The 16,248-nt window shown below is 37.8% G+C and overlaps 1 long non-coding RNA gene across 1 annotated transcript; it reads left to right on the top strand.

The window, feature by feature from the left end:
* Nucleotides 1-503: 503 nt before the first annotated feature.
* On the top strand, nucleotides 504-15,059 carry LOC143720937 (uncharacterized). The gene is made up of 6 exons (XR_013196655.1): nucleotides 504-991; nucleotides 1,229-1,246; nucleotides 6,465-6,576; nucleotides 9,556-9,693; nucleotides 12,925-13,020; nucleotides 13,335-15,059. It is a non-coding gene; the product is annotated as an uncharacterized LOC143720937 (long non-coding RNA).
* The last annotated feature ends 1,189 nt before the right edge of the window (nucleotides 15,060-16,248 follow it).

The raw sequence follows: 16,248 nt of genomic DNA, 5'->3' as shown, positions 1-16,248 counted from the left end.
CTTTCTGTCAGGGTTGCATGGTCGTTTGTAACATTGCATTGACTTAAAGCTGAAATCGAAAATATTAGACACACACATCTTCTCGTGTGCAACCCTATAGCAACACCAACTTTTTGATCTCCATAAACAATGTACACAGGACATGTTCAAATCATCCAATTGGACTAACTTGCTTGAACATCATATATAGCCCAGTGGTGCGCGTCTGCCACGAAACCCATTGGCAACTGAGTTTTTCCACGACGCCAGGCGACTGCAAGGAGTGGTTTAGCTCTCGAAAACCGGACCTGTGCTCACTTGCAAAGCGGACACTTTACGTCTCTCACCTATTCAGCCCGTTTTCGCTTGCTTCGAGACATTTTCATTAGCGTTAGGCTGTCTGCGAGCACAACAGGGACGGTTGTAATCAGCAGCCATGGATTGTGAAGTGGGAAAACCTAAACGTGACGTCAATGCCTAGTAACTGACGCAGCCCTTTAAAAAAAAAGAGAGAGAGAGAGAGCGATTCTGCAAGCTTTAATTATCATCGTTTGTGTAGCTACTGCTCTCAAGACAAAACATATTCCGCTCGCAGTGCAACTGATTATGGTTGTTTGTGTGCGTTAGCCCGCGTATGTGTCTCTGTGTGTGTGTGAGTGCCTGCGTGTGTTTTCTTCTTTATGAGCAGCGAATCCGTCCCGAGTTTCCAAGCGAAAGTTGCATGGAGACACACCGCGTAAGACGCGTATAATAAAGAGGATGGTGAGCGACATAAAGGAACGAGGAAAGCGGGAACTACTTGTGCTAAGAAAGCGACTCTCAAGCGAACGTTAGAAATATTTAGCCCATAAGAGAGAGAGGCACTGAAGCAGTTCGTTTGGAAAAAAAACGAAAAAAAGAAAATCACTGCAGCGATGCATCGGAGGCGAGTCGGAGCCCTCGCATGGAGTTGAAGAGGCAAAATTAATGTACATTACATGCACTCCACGTAACGCTCCTGAGCGATGTCTTTGTGAGTGTGTTTTTTTCTTACTGGGCGCTAAAAATAGCATCAGTGTTTGATCGTGGTCCAGAAATAGGAAGACTGTATCACTTGTATAAAAAGGACTGCGATTCTGAGAAAACTTGGACGTGTTGCTGGGGATAGATATGTATCAAGGGCAGTATTTGATTTTCATCTTGCTTGTTTTTGTGTGACATGCTCACGTATGATGGTTTAAACTCATGTCTGTGTTTTCCCTGCTTTCAGCAAGGTCTCGCTGCACTGGTAAGTAAACATTCACGGCGATTTTTGGTTCGATTACTTGTTGGTTTTTGTTGTTGTTGTTTTTTGCACGATATGTTGCATGCATTGAGTAACGTGCAATTCCCTCCACCGAACAGAGCGCAACCATTTGCTTCATGCATACTGTGTGCTCTTGTCAAACAGGTGCCTTTTCATCCACTTGTTAGAAATGCAATAATCCACTCTCTCCTCAGAGCAGGAACCTCGCGAATGGTAAATAAGTGAAGCAAAAAAAGCAAATTCAAACTCCTTTGTCTGACGGCGCTGTTGAGTCAATTTTGCCTCTTCGCTACAGCTGAAAGTGTGAATGGAAACCGACAGCACTAGAAGAGTGAGGGGACATATCTCTCAAAATATGTGAAGAGGAAAAAAGGCTAATAAATATTGGTGGAAGACGCCGCGCCAAAAGGAAAAACACCAGCAACAGCCGACGAGGGAAACCCTGGTGTGGCGTCAAGGGGTATCCGTGCATCCAAAATCGCCCTAAATGGTCAGCCCTTATTTTGGCCACCACCCGTGAAAGGGATGCCACTAGGCACACGTTCTCGAAATGCGACTTAAGTTTTAGGACTTTTTTTTCTGTGTGTGTGCGCGCAAATGTTCCCGCGTGCGTTGTTTGAACACTTGGCCACCAGATCTGCTCGAGACTGTGTGTAGCTATAGGCGGATTCACATGGATTACTCTTCCGCCCACGTCATTTTCATTATACAGTACTGCAATCGACTGTTTTCGATTGCTGTGGACTATACTACTGATCGTGTGCCAAAACTAACGCATTCGCGTTGCATTCAACACCATTTGTGCAGTTGTGCAAAAAAAAAAAAAAAATCACGTTAGTGTTGTTTTTATCAAAGCACCACTTAATAAATGTATAATTTCAACCCTCCAGCGTGCACACGGTTTAAACTGTTCAGGGGTTATATTCCCTGCAAAATGTACATTCGTGTTCGCTTAAATGCTTAAAGTCGTAGTGAGTCCAGGAATGACCGCGGATTTTTTGCAGGAAAAAAAACTCATTACCTTGACCTTTTCAAAGACACTGTGGCTCTCTACACCTATCCCAGACATAGCAAAATCTTCTTAAGTCAATGCTGGCGTTGTAATTTTAGTGGAAACACGGATTTATCCGAGTCGTGACTGCTATAGTGAGTAATATGTGCGCGTTGGCTGCGTCAGGAGATGCAGTCGCTGTGCGGTGCAGACAGAAGGTGGAGAATCGTGACTGACTGGAGACGTCCGCAAATGATGCGACCACTAAATAAAATCCTCATAATGGTGGCATTTGGGCTTGATTTTTTTTAAAATTATCATTATTATTATTATTATCACTGTTTTTACACCTGTTACATCTCAAGCCATATCTCTTTTGCCTAGCCACTTCAACCTCCCCTTGCACCACGAAGGCGCAAGAAGAATATCAGTGATTAAGAGGAAGGGAGGGGGGAGTCTTGGTTCGGGATGAATTTAGACTGGGGAGGGGAGGGATGTGTGTGTGTGTGCGGGGGGGGGGTCCAGATATAGATCGTGACCCTCCCACTTCGTATTGTATCTTGCATAGTTCCAAGAAGAGACGCTCTTGTGAAATTTGACAAATGATCGCGTGGATGCAAGAACTTCACGGGTAAGTGAAATGAAGTCACATTCCACAGCTGGAATTAGTGAATGGCCAAAATATATGCCAGAGGGATCACTGAGAACCCCCATGTGTGGTGTTTTCGTGCCATTATTAATGTTTTTCACTTAAGTGGTGTGGAATTGACTGCTGTGGATGCATTTGCCAAATGTTGTTGTTGTAAGTTGTGGAACATTTGTGTAAAGTTCTTGTGGTGCCAATATAGCTTAGTATAACGCACCATTGTTTTGTTTGCTGTGCCTGCAGGCGATGTCAGATGTGATGCAACTGTAATGTATAGAATTTGTTATGTTCTGATAGTTTAGAGACCCCCGTGTCCTCACTAAGTGGTATCAGCCAGTGAACTCTTTGTGGTCATGAAATGAAACTGCTCTTAGAAGCTTGTCGTGTTGTTGTTGTTGTCGTCGTGCTGGCGATGTGTTTTGTTTTACATGCACGTTAAAAAAAACTGACGCCTCCGTTTTGAAAATGACCCTAATGTGTATATCTCTGTTTTGAATGAACACACGACGATGCACTTGCATACGTGAATGCACGACGTGGTGTGTGTGAGGGACATTTTGAAACGTGACATTGCGAACGAATTCGGCTTAAAATCAGAAAACATTAAATGTTATTGTCTTACACGGAATATTTCTGGTCACTTGCGCCAACGAGGATACAATTTGGTTTCCCCTTTCTTTCTTCCTTTCTCTTTTTTTTTTTCAAAAAGGGGGGTCCCTATATAAGCAAGAACCCGATTGGTGGATGACGATTTTTTGTTTGCGCCAATAAGATCTCTCGCTGCTCTCTATTTATTGCAAGCAGATTACAGACTGCTCTCTCCTCACCAAGAGCGCTTCATCTGCTCAGCTCTCCACTAAACGGCATCACGAACCAGAGGATATATTTCGTAGTAGCAACAAAACGGCGAAGCAAAAAGAAATGAGCTTAATGGTCGCTGTGTCATATGTGTGTCTTTGTTTAGATGTAATTATAGCAGCGCACGTCGGTATAGGCACGAGCGACGAGAACAGCCAGCGAGAATAAAGTACTGGGAAGCAGTGAATTCAGCACCGCGGACAGCGCTCGCACGCAGAATACAGGCATTTGGATGCTGGCTGCTCTCAAAGCTTCCCATGCTCGTAGAATGTGAATGAGTTGGATACAGTTCAGCCACGGAAAAGGGCTTCGCTGTCTCGCTTTTCCCGATGTCTGGACAGAATAGGATTGGGAAACCAGAGCCATGCACAAGCCACCTGGATGTCACTGTTTGATGTCACGGACTTCAGACTGCGATTTGTCTTTCGCGAATCTTTTTGCGGTCTGGGCTTGCTGTTCATAAGTATCTAGCTGGGAAGCCCTTACCCCAAAAAGCATTTGCGGAAGGCGCATTCACCGAATGATGCTCCATACGCTGCGTGGATTAAATGCTTGCATTATTATTATTATTATTATTACTATTATTATTATTATTATTATTATTATTATTATTATTATTATTGTATTTATTTTCTACAAATACTTTGTTCTTTTTTTCTTTCTTTTTTCAAAAATGTCATCACTGTATTGCGGCTCAAATGTAAAGCCGAACTTCTTTCCCACTTACGTCCCCAAAGTCTGAGATCCCTCCCTGTCGAGAGTTATCTGGCGTCTCCATTGCCAGAATATTTGCTCTCGTTAATACGATTACAAAAAGTCACCCAAACAAAACCACAGTTCCACCAACGAGCCTCCCAGTTTGCACGTGGGAAAACACAGTGGTCCATTCGGGGGAGAGAGTGAGAGCGAGAGGGAGAGAGAGATAGGGGGCCATCTCGTTAGTGTGCTATTCACTTAGAAGCCAAACAATGTTGAAATGACCCCACCCTGTTCGCAATAACATGTAAGCTGTATAACCCTGGCGGACCCAGTTGTACTTCTACACAGGTTTAAAATTAAAATATCAGCCCATTGGCAGAGTGTCTTGGTGTGTGTGTGTGTGTGTGTGTGTGTGTGTGTGTGTGTGTGTGTGTGTGTGTGTGTGTGTGTAAGAGAACACGTCACCGTAGGTGCCCAAAGACAACAAGGTTTCACCCAATCTCCTTGCTTTCTTTTCTTTTATTTATTTTCTCCCTTTTTTACACACGCACACACACACACACACACACACACACACAGTATTTTGGAAATATGACACCTCTATGAAACCTACGCACACTCAGGATATAACATGTAGACACACGGGGTGATAAAGTTTTTATGCCATGCAGACACAGTCCATTGAGAAATTCTCAACAGATGAGAAGTGACGCGATCTGTGTCACTACAGTCTTGAAGTCAGGTCCCCCAAGTGCCTCATAAGTCATTTCCCGTTTTCGGTGACACTCACCTGTCCCCTGTCCTATATATGCTAGAGGAAGTGCAAATACAAATGCCCCCATTATGTGCTACTGCTACAGCATTTTGGAAAGGGCTCCAAAGTCCCTTAGTGACGACAACCCCAAATTTCTTCAGGTCAGACTAACAGTAACTCCATCTCAACCGTGTGTGTTCCCTCACACATGATTGCATTATAACAGAGATGCATTGCTTCGATTATATATAGAGCAATAAAAACATGACGTCAAGACGAGGTTCTCCTGAAATTGGTTAAAATATTTGAAAACGTTAACTTTATGGAGTTTAACATATTACGTAGCCTAATTATTTTCGATATGCATAAAGTCTTGAAAAAAGTTGTACATACTTCAAGAACATTGTGGTCAAACTTAAACAACAATCCTTATTTTAAAACCCTATTGCTGATAGCTAAAATGTAATATGCAATCATGTAAGTGTTCGTTTTGAGTTTGAACACGTTTTTTTGATCCAAATGATTCATTTGATGCTCATGCGAACGAGGCCAGGTGAGCAGCGAAGACTGAAGGGGGATTTACAGGTTTTCGGATGGAATGAAACGCGGATATTGTTGGCCTTATCATTTTATATCATCACATGACATGTTTGACTGCAGAAATTCATAATTAATTAGGGTTAGAAACATTACAATGGTGTATAAACATCGTCAGGGAGAGGCCGAGCAGAATGTTTTCTTTTTATGATAAAAAGCATCTTTTTCTATCCATTAAACGTGTAGCCTACCAATAATTTCAGCAATTTCAACTCGATATCTCGATAAGTTTTCTGCACAGTAACTGAATTCCAAGTGGTCAAAAAGTGCAGTAAACTTTCCTTAACTAACACATAATGCCATCAGTTATTCTTAAGCTTTAAAGTTTGCTAGTTTTTCTCACAGTGTTTAATGGCCTATAGGGTTTTTTGTACCGTCTAATTAATTTAACGAAACTTTTCGTAACGCACATTTACGAGACTTTAGTACAGTATGTCTCTGCGTATGTAAACTTACTTGAAAAGTGCACCAAACGAGTTTTTGTTGAATTAATGGCATCTGTATGCGAATGGCTTTTCCAAGGTTTATTTTTCGCCCCATTATCTACTCTTTTAACTCACTAAACGTGTATAAAGCCGTTCATGTCCAAACTGCGCTTTTCAAACGATCCCACTGGTATTTATGTACAACTTTGTGTTCTTGTGTTTGTGCACAGGTCAGGAGAAAACTTGAGGGATCCATCATGTCATGTACAGAAGGTGAAACAAACGAACGGTTCGAGTCACAGAACGTTCCCAAACGGTGTTGATCGTGACGTCACCGTATTCGTAAGTTAATTCTTTCCGCTTCAGTCCTTTGCGAGAGTGGCCTCTGCTTTTGTCCTTGTTTGTCAGTAACCGTTTGAAGCTGCAGCAGGGATAGGTTTGGTCCATATTACAAGGTTTCAACTGTTAAAGGTTTTTTTCTTTGTTATTATTACGCCTATGAAACTGTTGGATTACGGTTTCAGGCCTGTGTAACGTCTTAAGTGCTCCGGTTGTAGTTTACAAGGAAACGACCTGAAAGTCACTAAGGTGGGTGTGGCGCCCTGTCTACTGTGTGTTAGGACAATTCGGATGAAATTTTCATGTCTTTCTGTTTATATATAAGTATAAGTCTTGATAGAAAAAAAGCATATTAATACTTTTGGTGTTGGTCTTGCAGATATGGAATGATTTTTTTTCTATAGTGAATTGGATCACTACTCGGGTTTGTATGTTGTAGACTATTTATGTTAAATAAACATTCAATATTTATTCCTATAACACTTAGGAACAATACAAACATATTATCACAGGTATATACTTGATATGTGCATAGGCACAGGGTCTCTCTCTCTCTCTCACACACACACTCACACACCCTGATTTCATATCTGCATATGTAGATATGTTTTGAAAAGGTAGTTAATATTTTTTTTAAGAAAAGCAAAAGGACATGAAAATATTATATTATTTCTGTGTCTGCACTAAAGTAGCTTTCACTGACTGCATGCCTCAACTTTTATTGACTTGTAATGCAAGTCTTAAGTGAAATGATCACTGAAGTTCTGAGATATGTTGAGCTGCAAAATATAAAAAATGAAGCTACATAATGTGGAAAATCTGATATTTGGATTGGCTCGTCAACAGTTTTAGTTTGAGAGATTTTAGTGTGTGACATCTAACAGTATTTTGACAGTACTGCTAAGTGCTGATTGCAGTTTAGTTTACAGAAAGTCCAGGATGATTTTGGTTCATTGTTTTTTAAATGGAAAAAATATTTGTGTGCATCATAAAAATATTTATAATTTACAGAGTAAAGGAGACTATTTGAACACAGGCTGGACGTTAAGAAGGAACCTAAAAGACAAAATTAGCCAAACATTTTTTTCTGGCTTTTTTTAAGGAATTATTGACACAATATACTAACTTAGTATACCTCCCAGAAGAAATTTCACGACATAACGTTGAGATGCTGACAAACAATGTGAGACAAAGTGTTTTAAAACAGATTTAGGTACAGATTACTTTACTGTAATATCATAAATACTATTTTGTTCATTTTCTGTATGTATGAGTCATATTCTACTGACATTATATTATAATTTAAGTGAGGATAGGGACCCAACACTGGCTACAATGGGATATTTCAATTTAGCAATGTATTTAATTTGAAGACTTAACCTCTTTAAAAATAAATGTAACAAATAGTTTTATCATAATATCATATATATATATATATATATATATATATATATATAGTTTTTTCATACCTGAGATTTTAGGTACTTTCAGTTCTTCACGTAGGTACTTTTTTCCCCACTCACGGATATACGTCTCTCTCTTTCAAAAATGAATTCAAACACACATTTATTAAAACATTTTTTATTTTTTTTATGAATTAGCTATACGTTTGTTGATTGATTAACTGGGTGAGCAAAAGACGTCACCCGGTATTCTCACCCAGTCAGTTTTATCTTATTAAAGATTCGTTTTTCTAAACAAATGATGTGTAATTGTTTTTCCATCTCTACCTAATACTATTTAAAGATAGAGTTTTTAATTTTAACACTCACATATTAATGTTTAACTATTAATAACCACAATCTAAATCAAGCTAAAAAATAATTTAAAAGCATGACAAACGAGAAACAAGCTTCTAATGTAACAAGGCGCAGTTTTTTCATGTTGTTCACTGTTTTACCCTCTTTTTTTTCCCTCAGCTCATTCCCTCTGGTCTCTTTCAACATTTTATATGCCGGTCTTTGACATATTGTGTCAAAGACATGTTATTTAATCTCCTCTCGAACATTTCATAATGCTGTGATGACACTAAATAACACCTAAAGCCTTTTTATCATCTCAAGAATCCTGTGACTTGCCTAAATTGTGCAAAATGACATATGAGATAAACTGTCATTCGAATCAGTCCACAGGAACATGATGCCAACATTAGGGTCCCGTAACAACAAATAACACTTAGCAAATGATGGCCGCTTATGGATTAACAAGCGGAATATATGCATATGTGCTCCCCCGTTCATTCTTTTCTCACATTCCCTCTATCCATACATGGATGAGTCAGGGAAGGTGTGAGGGATGAGTCAGTTCCGGATGGAATTTTTTAGGGAAGGGGAGTGTCCGCTTGTACCTAAGAGGGTGGTCCCGTCATGAGAACATGTCACGACCTCACTGCCGCAGAAATACCCGTTCATGCATTTACTCTGCATTCAATTATTTATATCAAAATGATATGCATGTTATTTCTCAGTTAAATTCAGCTATCATGTTTTCAGTCAGTTCATTTTAAATGTGGTTAAAATTGGATCTTTTGATCAAATACATGAATTTAAATGTAAATCTGAAATTTTCAGTTACCTTAGCAAATAGCACTAAATGGAGCCAAAAAATGATTTTAAAAAAAGATATATCACCATGATGAAATTTCTATTATTATTTAAATGCTGATCATATAGATTTATAAAAAGATCATATAAAGTAGGCCTTTGTTGAAAAATAATTTGTAATGGAGAAGAAATCGTAACTTTACAATGTTAGAACATATTCATTTACTCACAGAGCAGTCTAAAAAAAAGACAAAAAATATAATACTATAAAATAAAATAAAACAATAAAAAAATATGAATTATTAAGTATTTAATTTAATTTAATCAACAATTTTAGATAAAGAATGCCGATGTTCTGTGTGTGGGTGTGTGTTTATGTTTAGCTGCATGTCTGGATGTTTTATAGGGTTTATTTGCTAATTGTGTCTTTTATTTGTAGAAAAACTGCTGATGACCAGACATCTGTGCAAAAGCGATCTGTGAAGCTGAACCAACTGCGATCCTCATGGAAGGACAAGGACGGCTGACAGAAATGGAAGTTGACGGAGGAAAAAGAGGGAGTTGACCAATAAACGAGGTATCAACCGACACCTGTTTAGACCCAAACAAATCTACTTGTTATAATAGTTATAATGACAAAAACTCTCTTTCTGACATCCATTCACACCTTAGCAAGAATAAGAAAAGAAGCAAAATTCTGCTTTTTGAGTGTGTGATGTCTGAAAATCACCTTTAGAAATGTAAATAACACTCTCTATGTAAAAAATCAAGCGAGCAAAACCTTCAATGCTCACAATCAGTTGTGTCTGTGTGATCTGCTTCGATTGGAATATCTTCCAAAAGAGGAATGATCCCTATTACATGTATTTAAAGAACAAAATGAGGTGTTTAAGTGGCCGCTGTTAAAAAAAAAACAATATAGGTAACAGGTCAGTTCTGATAGTGACGTGAGGAAAGTGCAGGCTCCAACGGCACATAAAAAGACGACAACGCACAGAGGGAGACGCTTATTATATTATTGCAGTCTTGCTGACCAAAATGAATACTGTTTCAATAAAGTTGCAGCTAGTCTTTTTTAAAAAGAACATTTGAAAAGTGTTCATCAGTTTGATCAAACTCTTAAAACCATCAAAAACATAGACATTGCACAAAAATGTTCAAATTAACACATTTCTTTGTTAAAAAAAATTCTGAATGTAAGTTTTGGTATTACAGATAGTTTTTAATGATGAATTAACTAACTTACATTAAAAGCTTAGTATGTGTTTTATCTAGTATTAAACTGTTTATCTTTAGTAATGCAAAAACTTCTATTAAAAATAAGACAAATGGCGTAGTTAAAACTAGTTTCATACTAATCATATGGAAAGATGTAGAAACCAGTGAACTTAACAACACTGTCACTCAGTTTCACCTTAACATTGTTAGCCATCACACATGTTTTTAGAGGGTTAAAATAGTTAAGTTCCCTGTTTTTGGGCTTTCTGTGTGTGTTTTTTGTTTGTATGAAATGTAGAGCCATGCGACTGATGTATAACAACATTAGACGTACAAGAACGTAACCTCAGACCATTTTATATACATTTATATTTATCATTTTACACACACGGACACACATACATACACATGTATATACACTGTTTGAATAATGATTCTGTGTTTAATTTGATATCAGTAACTTATACTATATATTGTACCTAGTCAGTTCTTAACTAGTCTGTATGTATTCAGCATGAGGGTCTCAGGAAACACATTTAACTTTAGTGACGTTGTTTTTGAGCAAATTTTCATTGTTCAGGCCAAATCTGTGTGTGTGTATCCAGTGCCATATATAACTGTGAGATGTGTTGCTTGTGTCATATGTTTGCATACCCACACAAAATGCTCTGGGAATGTGTGTGAGTGTTATTGTGTGTCAGAATTATTTATAATACCATTTTATTGCGGATGTGTGTGTGTGTAAAATGTCTTGTGAATATATATGTACGTTTGTTAGAGAATGGAGAGGTAGATGTGTGTGATTTTGTCAGTATAGACAGTGTATCAGCAAAAATGCTTGAGAAATGTGTGCATGTGTTGGTGTGTATAAAACGTCTTGTGTGTGTGTGTGTGTGTGTGTGTGTGTGTGTGTATATAACTTGCGGTGTGTTTGAAATGTTCAAGTATACCATTGTAAAGGGGTGCATTGTAAATCACACACACACATATATATATATATATATATATATATATATATATATATATAGTGTAAATGTTTGAGAATCAGATGAAGCAAGTGTGTGTGAGTGTGTGCAGGAATGTGTATGTGTTAGTGTGTGTCAAAAAGCTTTGTATTATTTTAAGGTGCATGTGTGTTTGCAAAACCTTGTACATACGTAAGAGTACATACATAGATATTTATGAATGTGTGTGTGTGTGTGTGTGTGTGTGTGTGTGTGTGTTTGTTTGTAAGTGAATATAAAGCATGCTAATTTTTGCCGTTAATACAGACAGTATGTGTGTGACATTTGCTTATGAACAAAATGTGTGTAAGTGTATATCAGAAAGCATTGTATCATTATCGCAAGGCAACATTTTTTTTGAGTGAATATGAGTGAGTGTGTGTCTAAAGGCACGTGTGTGTGTGCGTGTGTGTTTGTCAGTTGAACTGATATTTACGTATTTACGTACTGTAAGAGCGTACAGGGGTGTGTGTTCATGTTGTAAGGCTTTATGTGATTGTTTAGAGGCCCTAAAACCGCTTGTGTGAATGCAAGCATATATGAGCGTGTAAGTCAGATGTGTGTGTAAATACTTGCGTTCAATTGTCTGCGCACATGTAAAGGCTTGTATGTGTGTTTGTGTGTGTGTGCGTGTGTGTTGTTTTTTTGTGAGCACATGGCCGAGAGGTTGTGAAACTTAAGCACGAGCTTTGAGAAAGAGACGGCAGGGCAGACGAGCCAAACACATGCAGTTATATAGTACAACAAATCAGAATGCATTGTTAAAGATAATTTAGCTACATTTTGATTGATTATATTTCCTTATAAATGCATTATGTCTAAATATACAGAATAAAATCTTATATTTAAGGGTTTGTTGTTTTTTTAGTAAGCAAAGCAACTTTTGCTAAATTATAGCTTTTTCTATAATATGAAATGACCCTGAATAATTTTAAACACTATATAATTTTAATCTTAAATACAGATATGCTGAAACTTTAAGTTTACAGCAGTTATTCTTCACAAGGTTTATTTTAGATGTTTAAGAAAGCAGGACTAATGTGGAATACAAGATGTTGTCTGTTTTAAATTATTGGTATCTGTACAGTTGTGGTCAATATGAAAAGGTTGTTTTGAAATCGAATAAAATGATGCACAAGGATGGATGTGGACATGATACATGTGGATGTGCATGTGAGTTTGACTGTGTGTGTGTGTGTGTGTGTGTGTGTGTGTGTGTGTGTGTGTGTGTGTGGGGGGATGTGTGTGTGTGTGTGTGTGTGTGTGTGTGTGTGTGTGTGTGTGTGTGTGTGTGTGTGTGTTGTGTGTGTGTGTGTGTGTGTGTGTGTGTGTGTGTGTGTGTGTGTGTGTGTGTGTGTGTGTGTGTGTGTGTGTGTGTGTGTGTGTGTGTGTGTGTGTGTGTGTGTATGTGTGTGCACAGCATATGTCATGCTTTTTAGACTATTTGTGTGAAAAATATGTATTGTTAAAGAACACACCCTAAGCAAATATTTATATTACTGTAAATGTTCTAAAATCCCTGTTAATGTTTGAAATCATAACTCTTTATCTGTTTTTGCGTGCTTTGTCTTTCGAAACCCGTCTAGCGTGGCAAAGGCCTCAGTCGTGATAAAATGGTGATGAGGTCCTACGGTTAATCGTCTGATCCAGAACTTTCACATGCGAGAGGGAAAAATAAAAAGGTATGTGGCATTTTATCAGTGTCTGTATTTTTTTTCACCACATAATGTGGCCTGCGTCATGCTGACAGTATACAAACTTCCCTCTCAATAAATGTTGTAGAGGAGATTAGTATGATTTTCACCTTATAAACTGATAGGTAAAATACTATATTTTCTGAATGAGCAGAAGTGGTGATAAAACCCTGAAATATATGTTTTAAATGTTTTATTTAATGCCATCAGTCTTTTTTTTTAGATGATACATAAATGATGCATGATTCAGAAGATGTGATCTTTTAAAAAATACTAAAACGTATTTTATTTCCCCCCTATAGGATAAGAAAATCTGGGAAAACTTTACTTTGTATCCTGCCCAGAAGATCAACGTCAAACCAACGTCTGTTAGACTGTATTACACCTGTTAATGGACATTCAGCAAGTTTATTTCTTTTTATGAACAATAACACCGTCAGGTATTTGCAATATTTGTCTGTAAACTTTCTGGGTTTTAATAAATGAGCTGGACTTTGCTTACATTGTCACATCCAGACGTCTGTCACGTGTGAGCTGCGTGAGACCTAAGGGGATATGAAAATGAACGTATGAAGTGTTTGAGCTACTAAAAAAAGTATACTTGCATATAAATGCATATATAGATGCATTTGTTATAACTCTTCACCAAAGTGAGGGAAATCTATAGACGAAATGTATACGAGAGCGCTTGTGTTGTTTCAATACGCAAAGAGGCGGAGGGAAACATAGTCGGATTTAATCTTATTTGTGCTAGCTAAATAATAGTCTATGTAGCTTGAATGGATTTGTTGTGACTCTGGTCATAAGAACGTGAGCGCATTAAATGTCCGCGTCTGTAGAAGAGTATGACAAATACAGGCGCAGCACATGGATGTTTTTTAAAGCTTGTGGTGCTTTATAATTGCGAGGGTTGCATATTTCTGGGATCCTATAGTTTGTTCAAATTGTTGAAGGTGCAGAGTGTTGAATGGGAGTCGGAGCTGTCCACTACACGTGGTGCTGAAACGCGCTGCTGCTGCTGACGTATCACTCACACGGCCCAAGTGAGCTTATAACCATTACGCTGTTTTTATACGTTCTTTCCATAGACTAGTTTATTATATCGTGTATTTATGTAATAATGTTTCATAACTAGTGTTTTTGGACCATTTTGAGCACAATTAATATGAAAAATTATTTGTTTGAATTGCCAAAGAGTCCGAGGGCCTGTACAGTGCAGAAAAAGGCAGAAGCAAATGTGTTTGAATAAAAAATAAATAAAGATTGTATGCGTCGAGTTCATCTTAAGATGTCTGTGGTAGATCTGTGAGTGCCGAGGACGGAAAGCAGGAATATATAATGTGTTACATGAAAGACTGAAAGGAAACGTGTGTAAGTGTGTGTGTGTGTGTGTGTGTGTGTGTGTGTGTGTGTGTGTGTGTGTGTGTGTGTGTGTGTGTATGTCGAAAATTCTGTTTTAAGGTTGTATAAGCAAATTATATTAAAGTAAAAAAATGTCTAGATTCTGCATCATTTATCAAAGTATTATATTATATCCATTGTAGTATAATAAAAACAAAAATAATAGTGGTAGTGCTCTATGTATCAGATTATTTGTGCTTTACGTGTCTTATATTTTGATTGCTTTATAATTGTACTATTTTTTTCTGCCTTGCTGTTTTTGTGTATCATGCAACCCTACGTGTCTGAAGTTGTATTATGTGATATGAGTTACATGTGCTTGCTGGACGACGTTAAAGAGTTTTGCACTCCTATGTTTTTGTATATAATTTCTATATAGTGCACTTCGATAACATATGCTGAATTAACTATTTGACTGATTGTTTAGCTTTTTATAACAGGAAATAAGCTGTACGTATGGTGCAAGTAGTATATGGTGTGATTAAAGTGACTGCATATTGCCAAATCAAAAAGCTGGAAGTTTGTTGTTGAGGTGACGAAGTTGTGATGAATCACGTATTTTGTAATCAGTCTGCATTCTCTGTCCCGTGTCAGTGCAAATAAAATGTTGGGCGTTATTTTAGAGACTGTTGGCTTATTTTTATTCTTATAAGTGTGGGGTAAATCTGCAAAACTGACATATTGAAAACGTTCGTGTATGAGCCTTTCAAATACAAAAAGACAAAAAGTAGCGAGAGGGCAATGGCTAAGCAGAGAGACGGGTTTCCACATCCAGAGCATCATACAATTCAAAATACTGACATTAAAATGTTTTTCTCCACGATGTTCATACTTTTTTCTACTAAACACTATTTTGTTTACATGTTTCATGCGTTACTTATATTGTGCACGAATCGGCGGGCTTATATTTTAGGTTAAGTTTCGGGTCGTGATTGAACCGAATGGCAACAGTCTGTGTGTAAGTCTGACTGAATGTCAACCTGACAAGCTAGACACGAGCAAAGAGCCAATTGAGTTTCACCGCGTACAACACTCGCGTATCGCTTTCATGCCCGCATACTTGTGTGAGTCGATTAAAAATGTGTTTCACAACAGTTTACGTTGTATTTGCACAGGTTGGTCAACTGCATACCTACTACGTGCCTATGTGTTTACCATAGACTGGTGTTTACATAACCATCCTCTCTGGGCGTTATTCGCGCCCAGAGTTCTCGCGATGTTTTGGTGCAGCGCTGTTGCGTGGTTATTGTAGTTTAACGTGCGAGGATGTTCACCGTGAGAATTATTAATAATAAGCGTGTCTACATTATAAAATAATCAGAGTTTCCCCAAATAACACTGTTCAAATCATCTTAACTTAGGCAGTACGCTATTTACTGTGTAAAATAACACGTATTGTCCTATCCAAGCGCGTAAGCCGGTTGTTATTATAGACAGAACTGGTGGAAAATGCTTTACAACTTTGCTGGTCATTCATTACCACGCACAGCCAGCCATAGACATGGAAGATAGATAGATAGATAGATAGATAGATAGATAGATAGATAGATAGATAGATAGATAGATAGATAGATAGATAGATAGACAGATAGATAGATAGATAGATAGATAGATAGATAGATAGATAGATAGATAGGTTGTTTTGCTTGTTTGAGCTTATCCATGTCCTCATGAAATGCATTTATGTAATGTAGGCCTTCGTATGTGCCCTATGGATGTATATTCACACTTGTATTCTTAATACAATGACTTTTCAATATTCAACGTTTATTTTGTGTCATTTGTCTCTAATGCACTGTAAAACAAGCGGATTTA

This window comes from Siphateles boraxobius, unplaced genomic scaffold (assembly GCF_051911475.1).
Source record: "Siphateles boraxobius isolate OS27281-9 unplaced genomic scaffold, OSU_SipBor_1 65, whole genome shotgun sequence".
NCBI lineage: Eukaryota > Metazoa > Chordata > Actinopteri > Cypriniformes > Leuciscidae > Siphateles > Siphateles boraxobius.
Note: the sequence above shows the minus strand (reverse complement) of the source record. Positions and strands in the feature narration are given on the sequence as shown.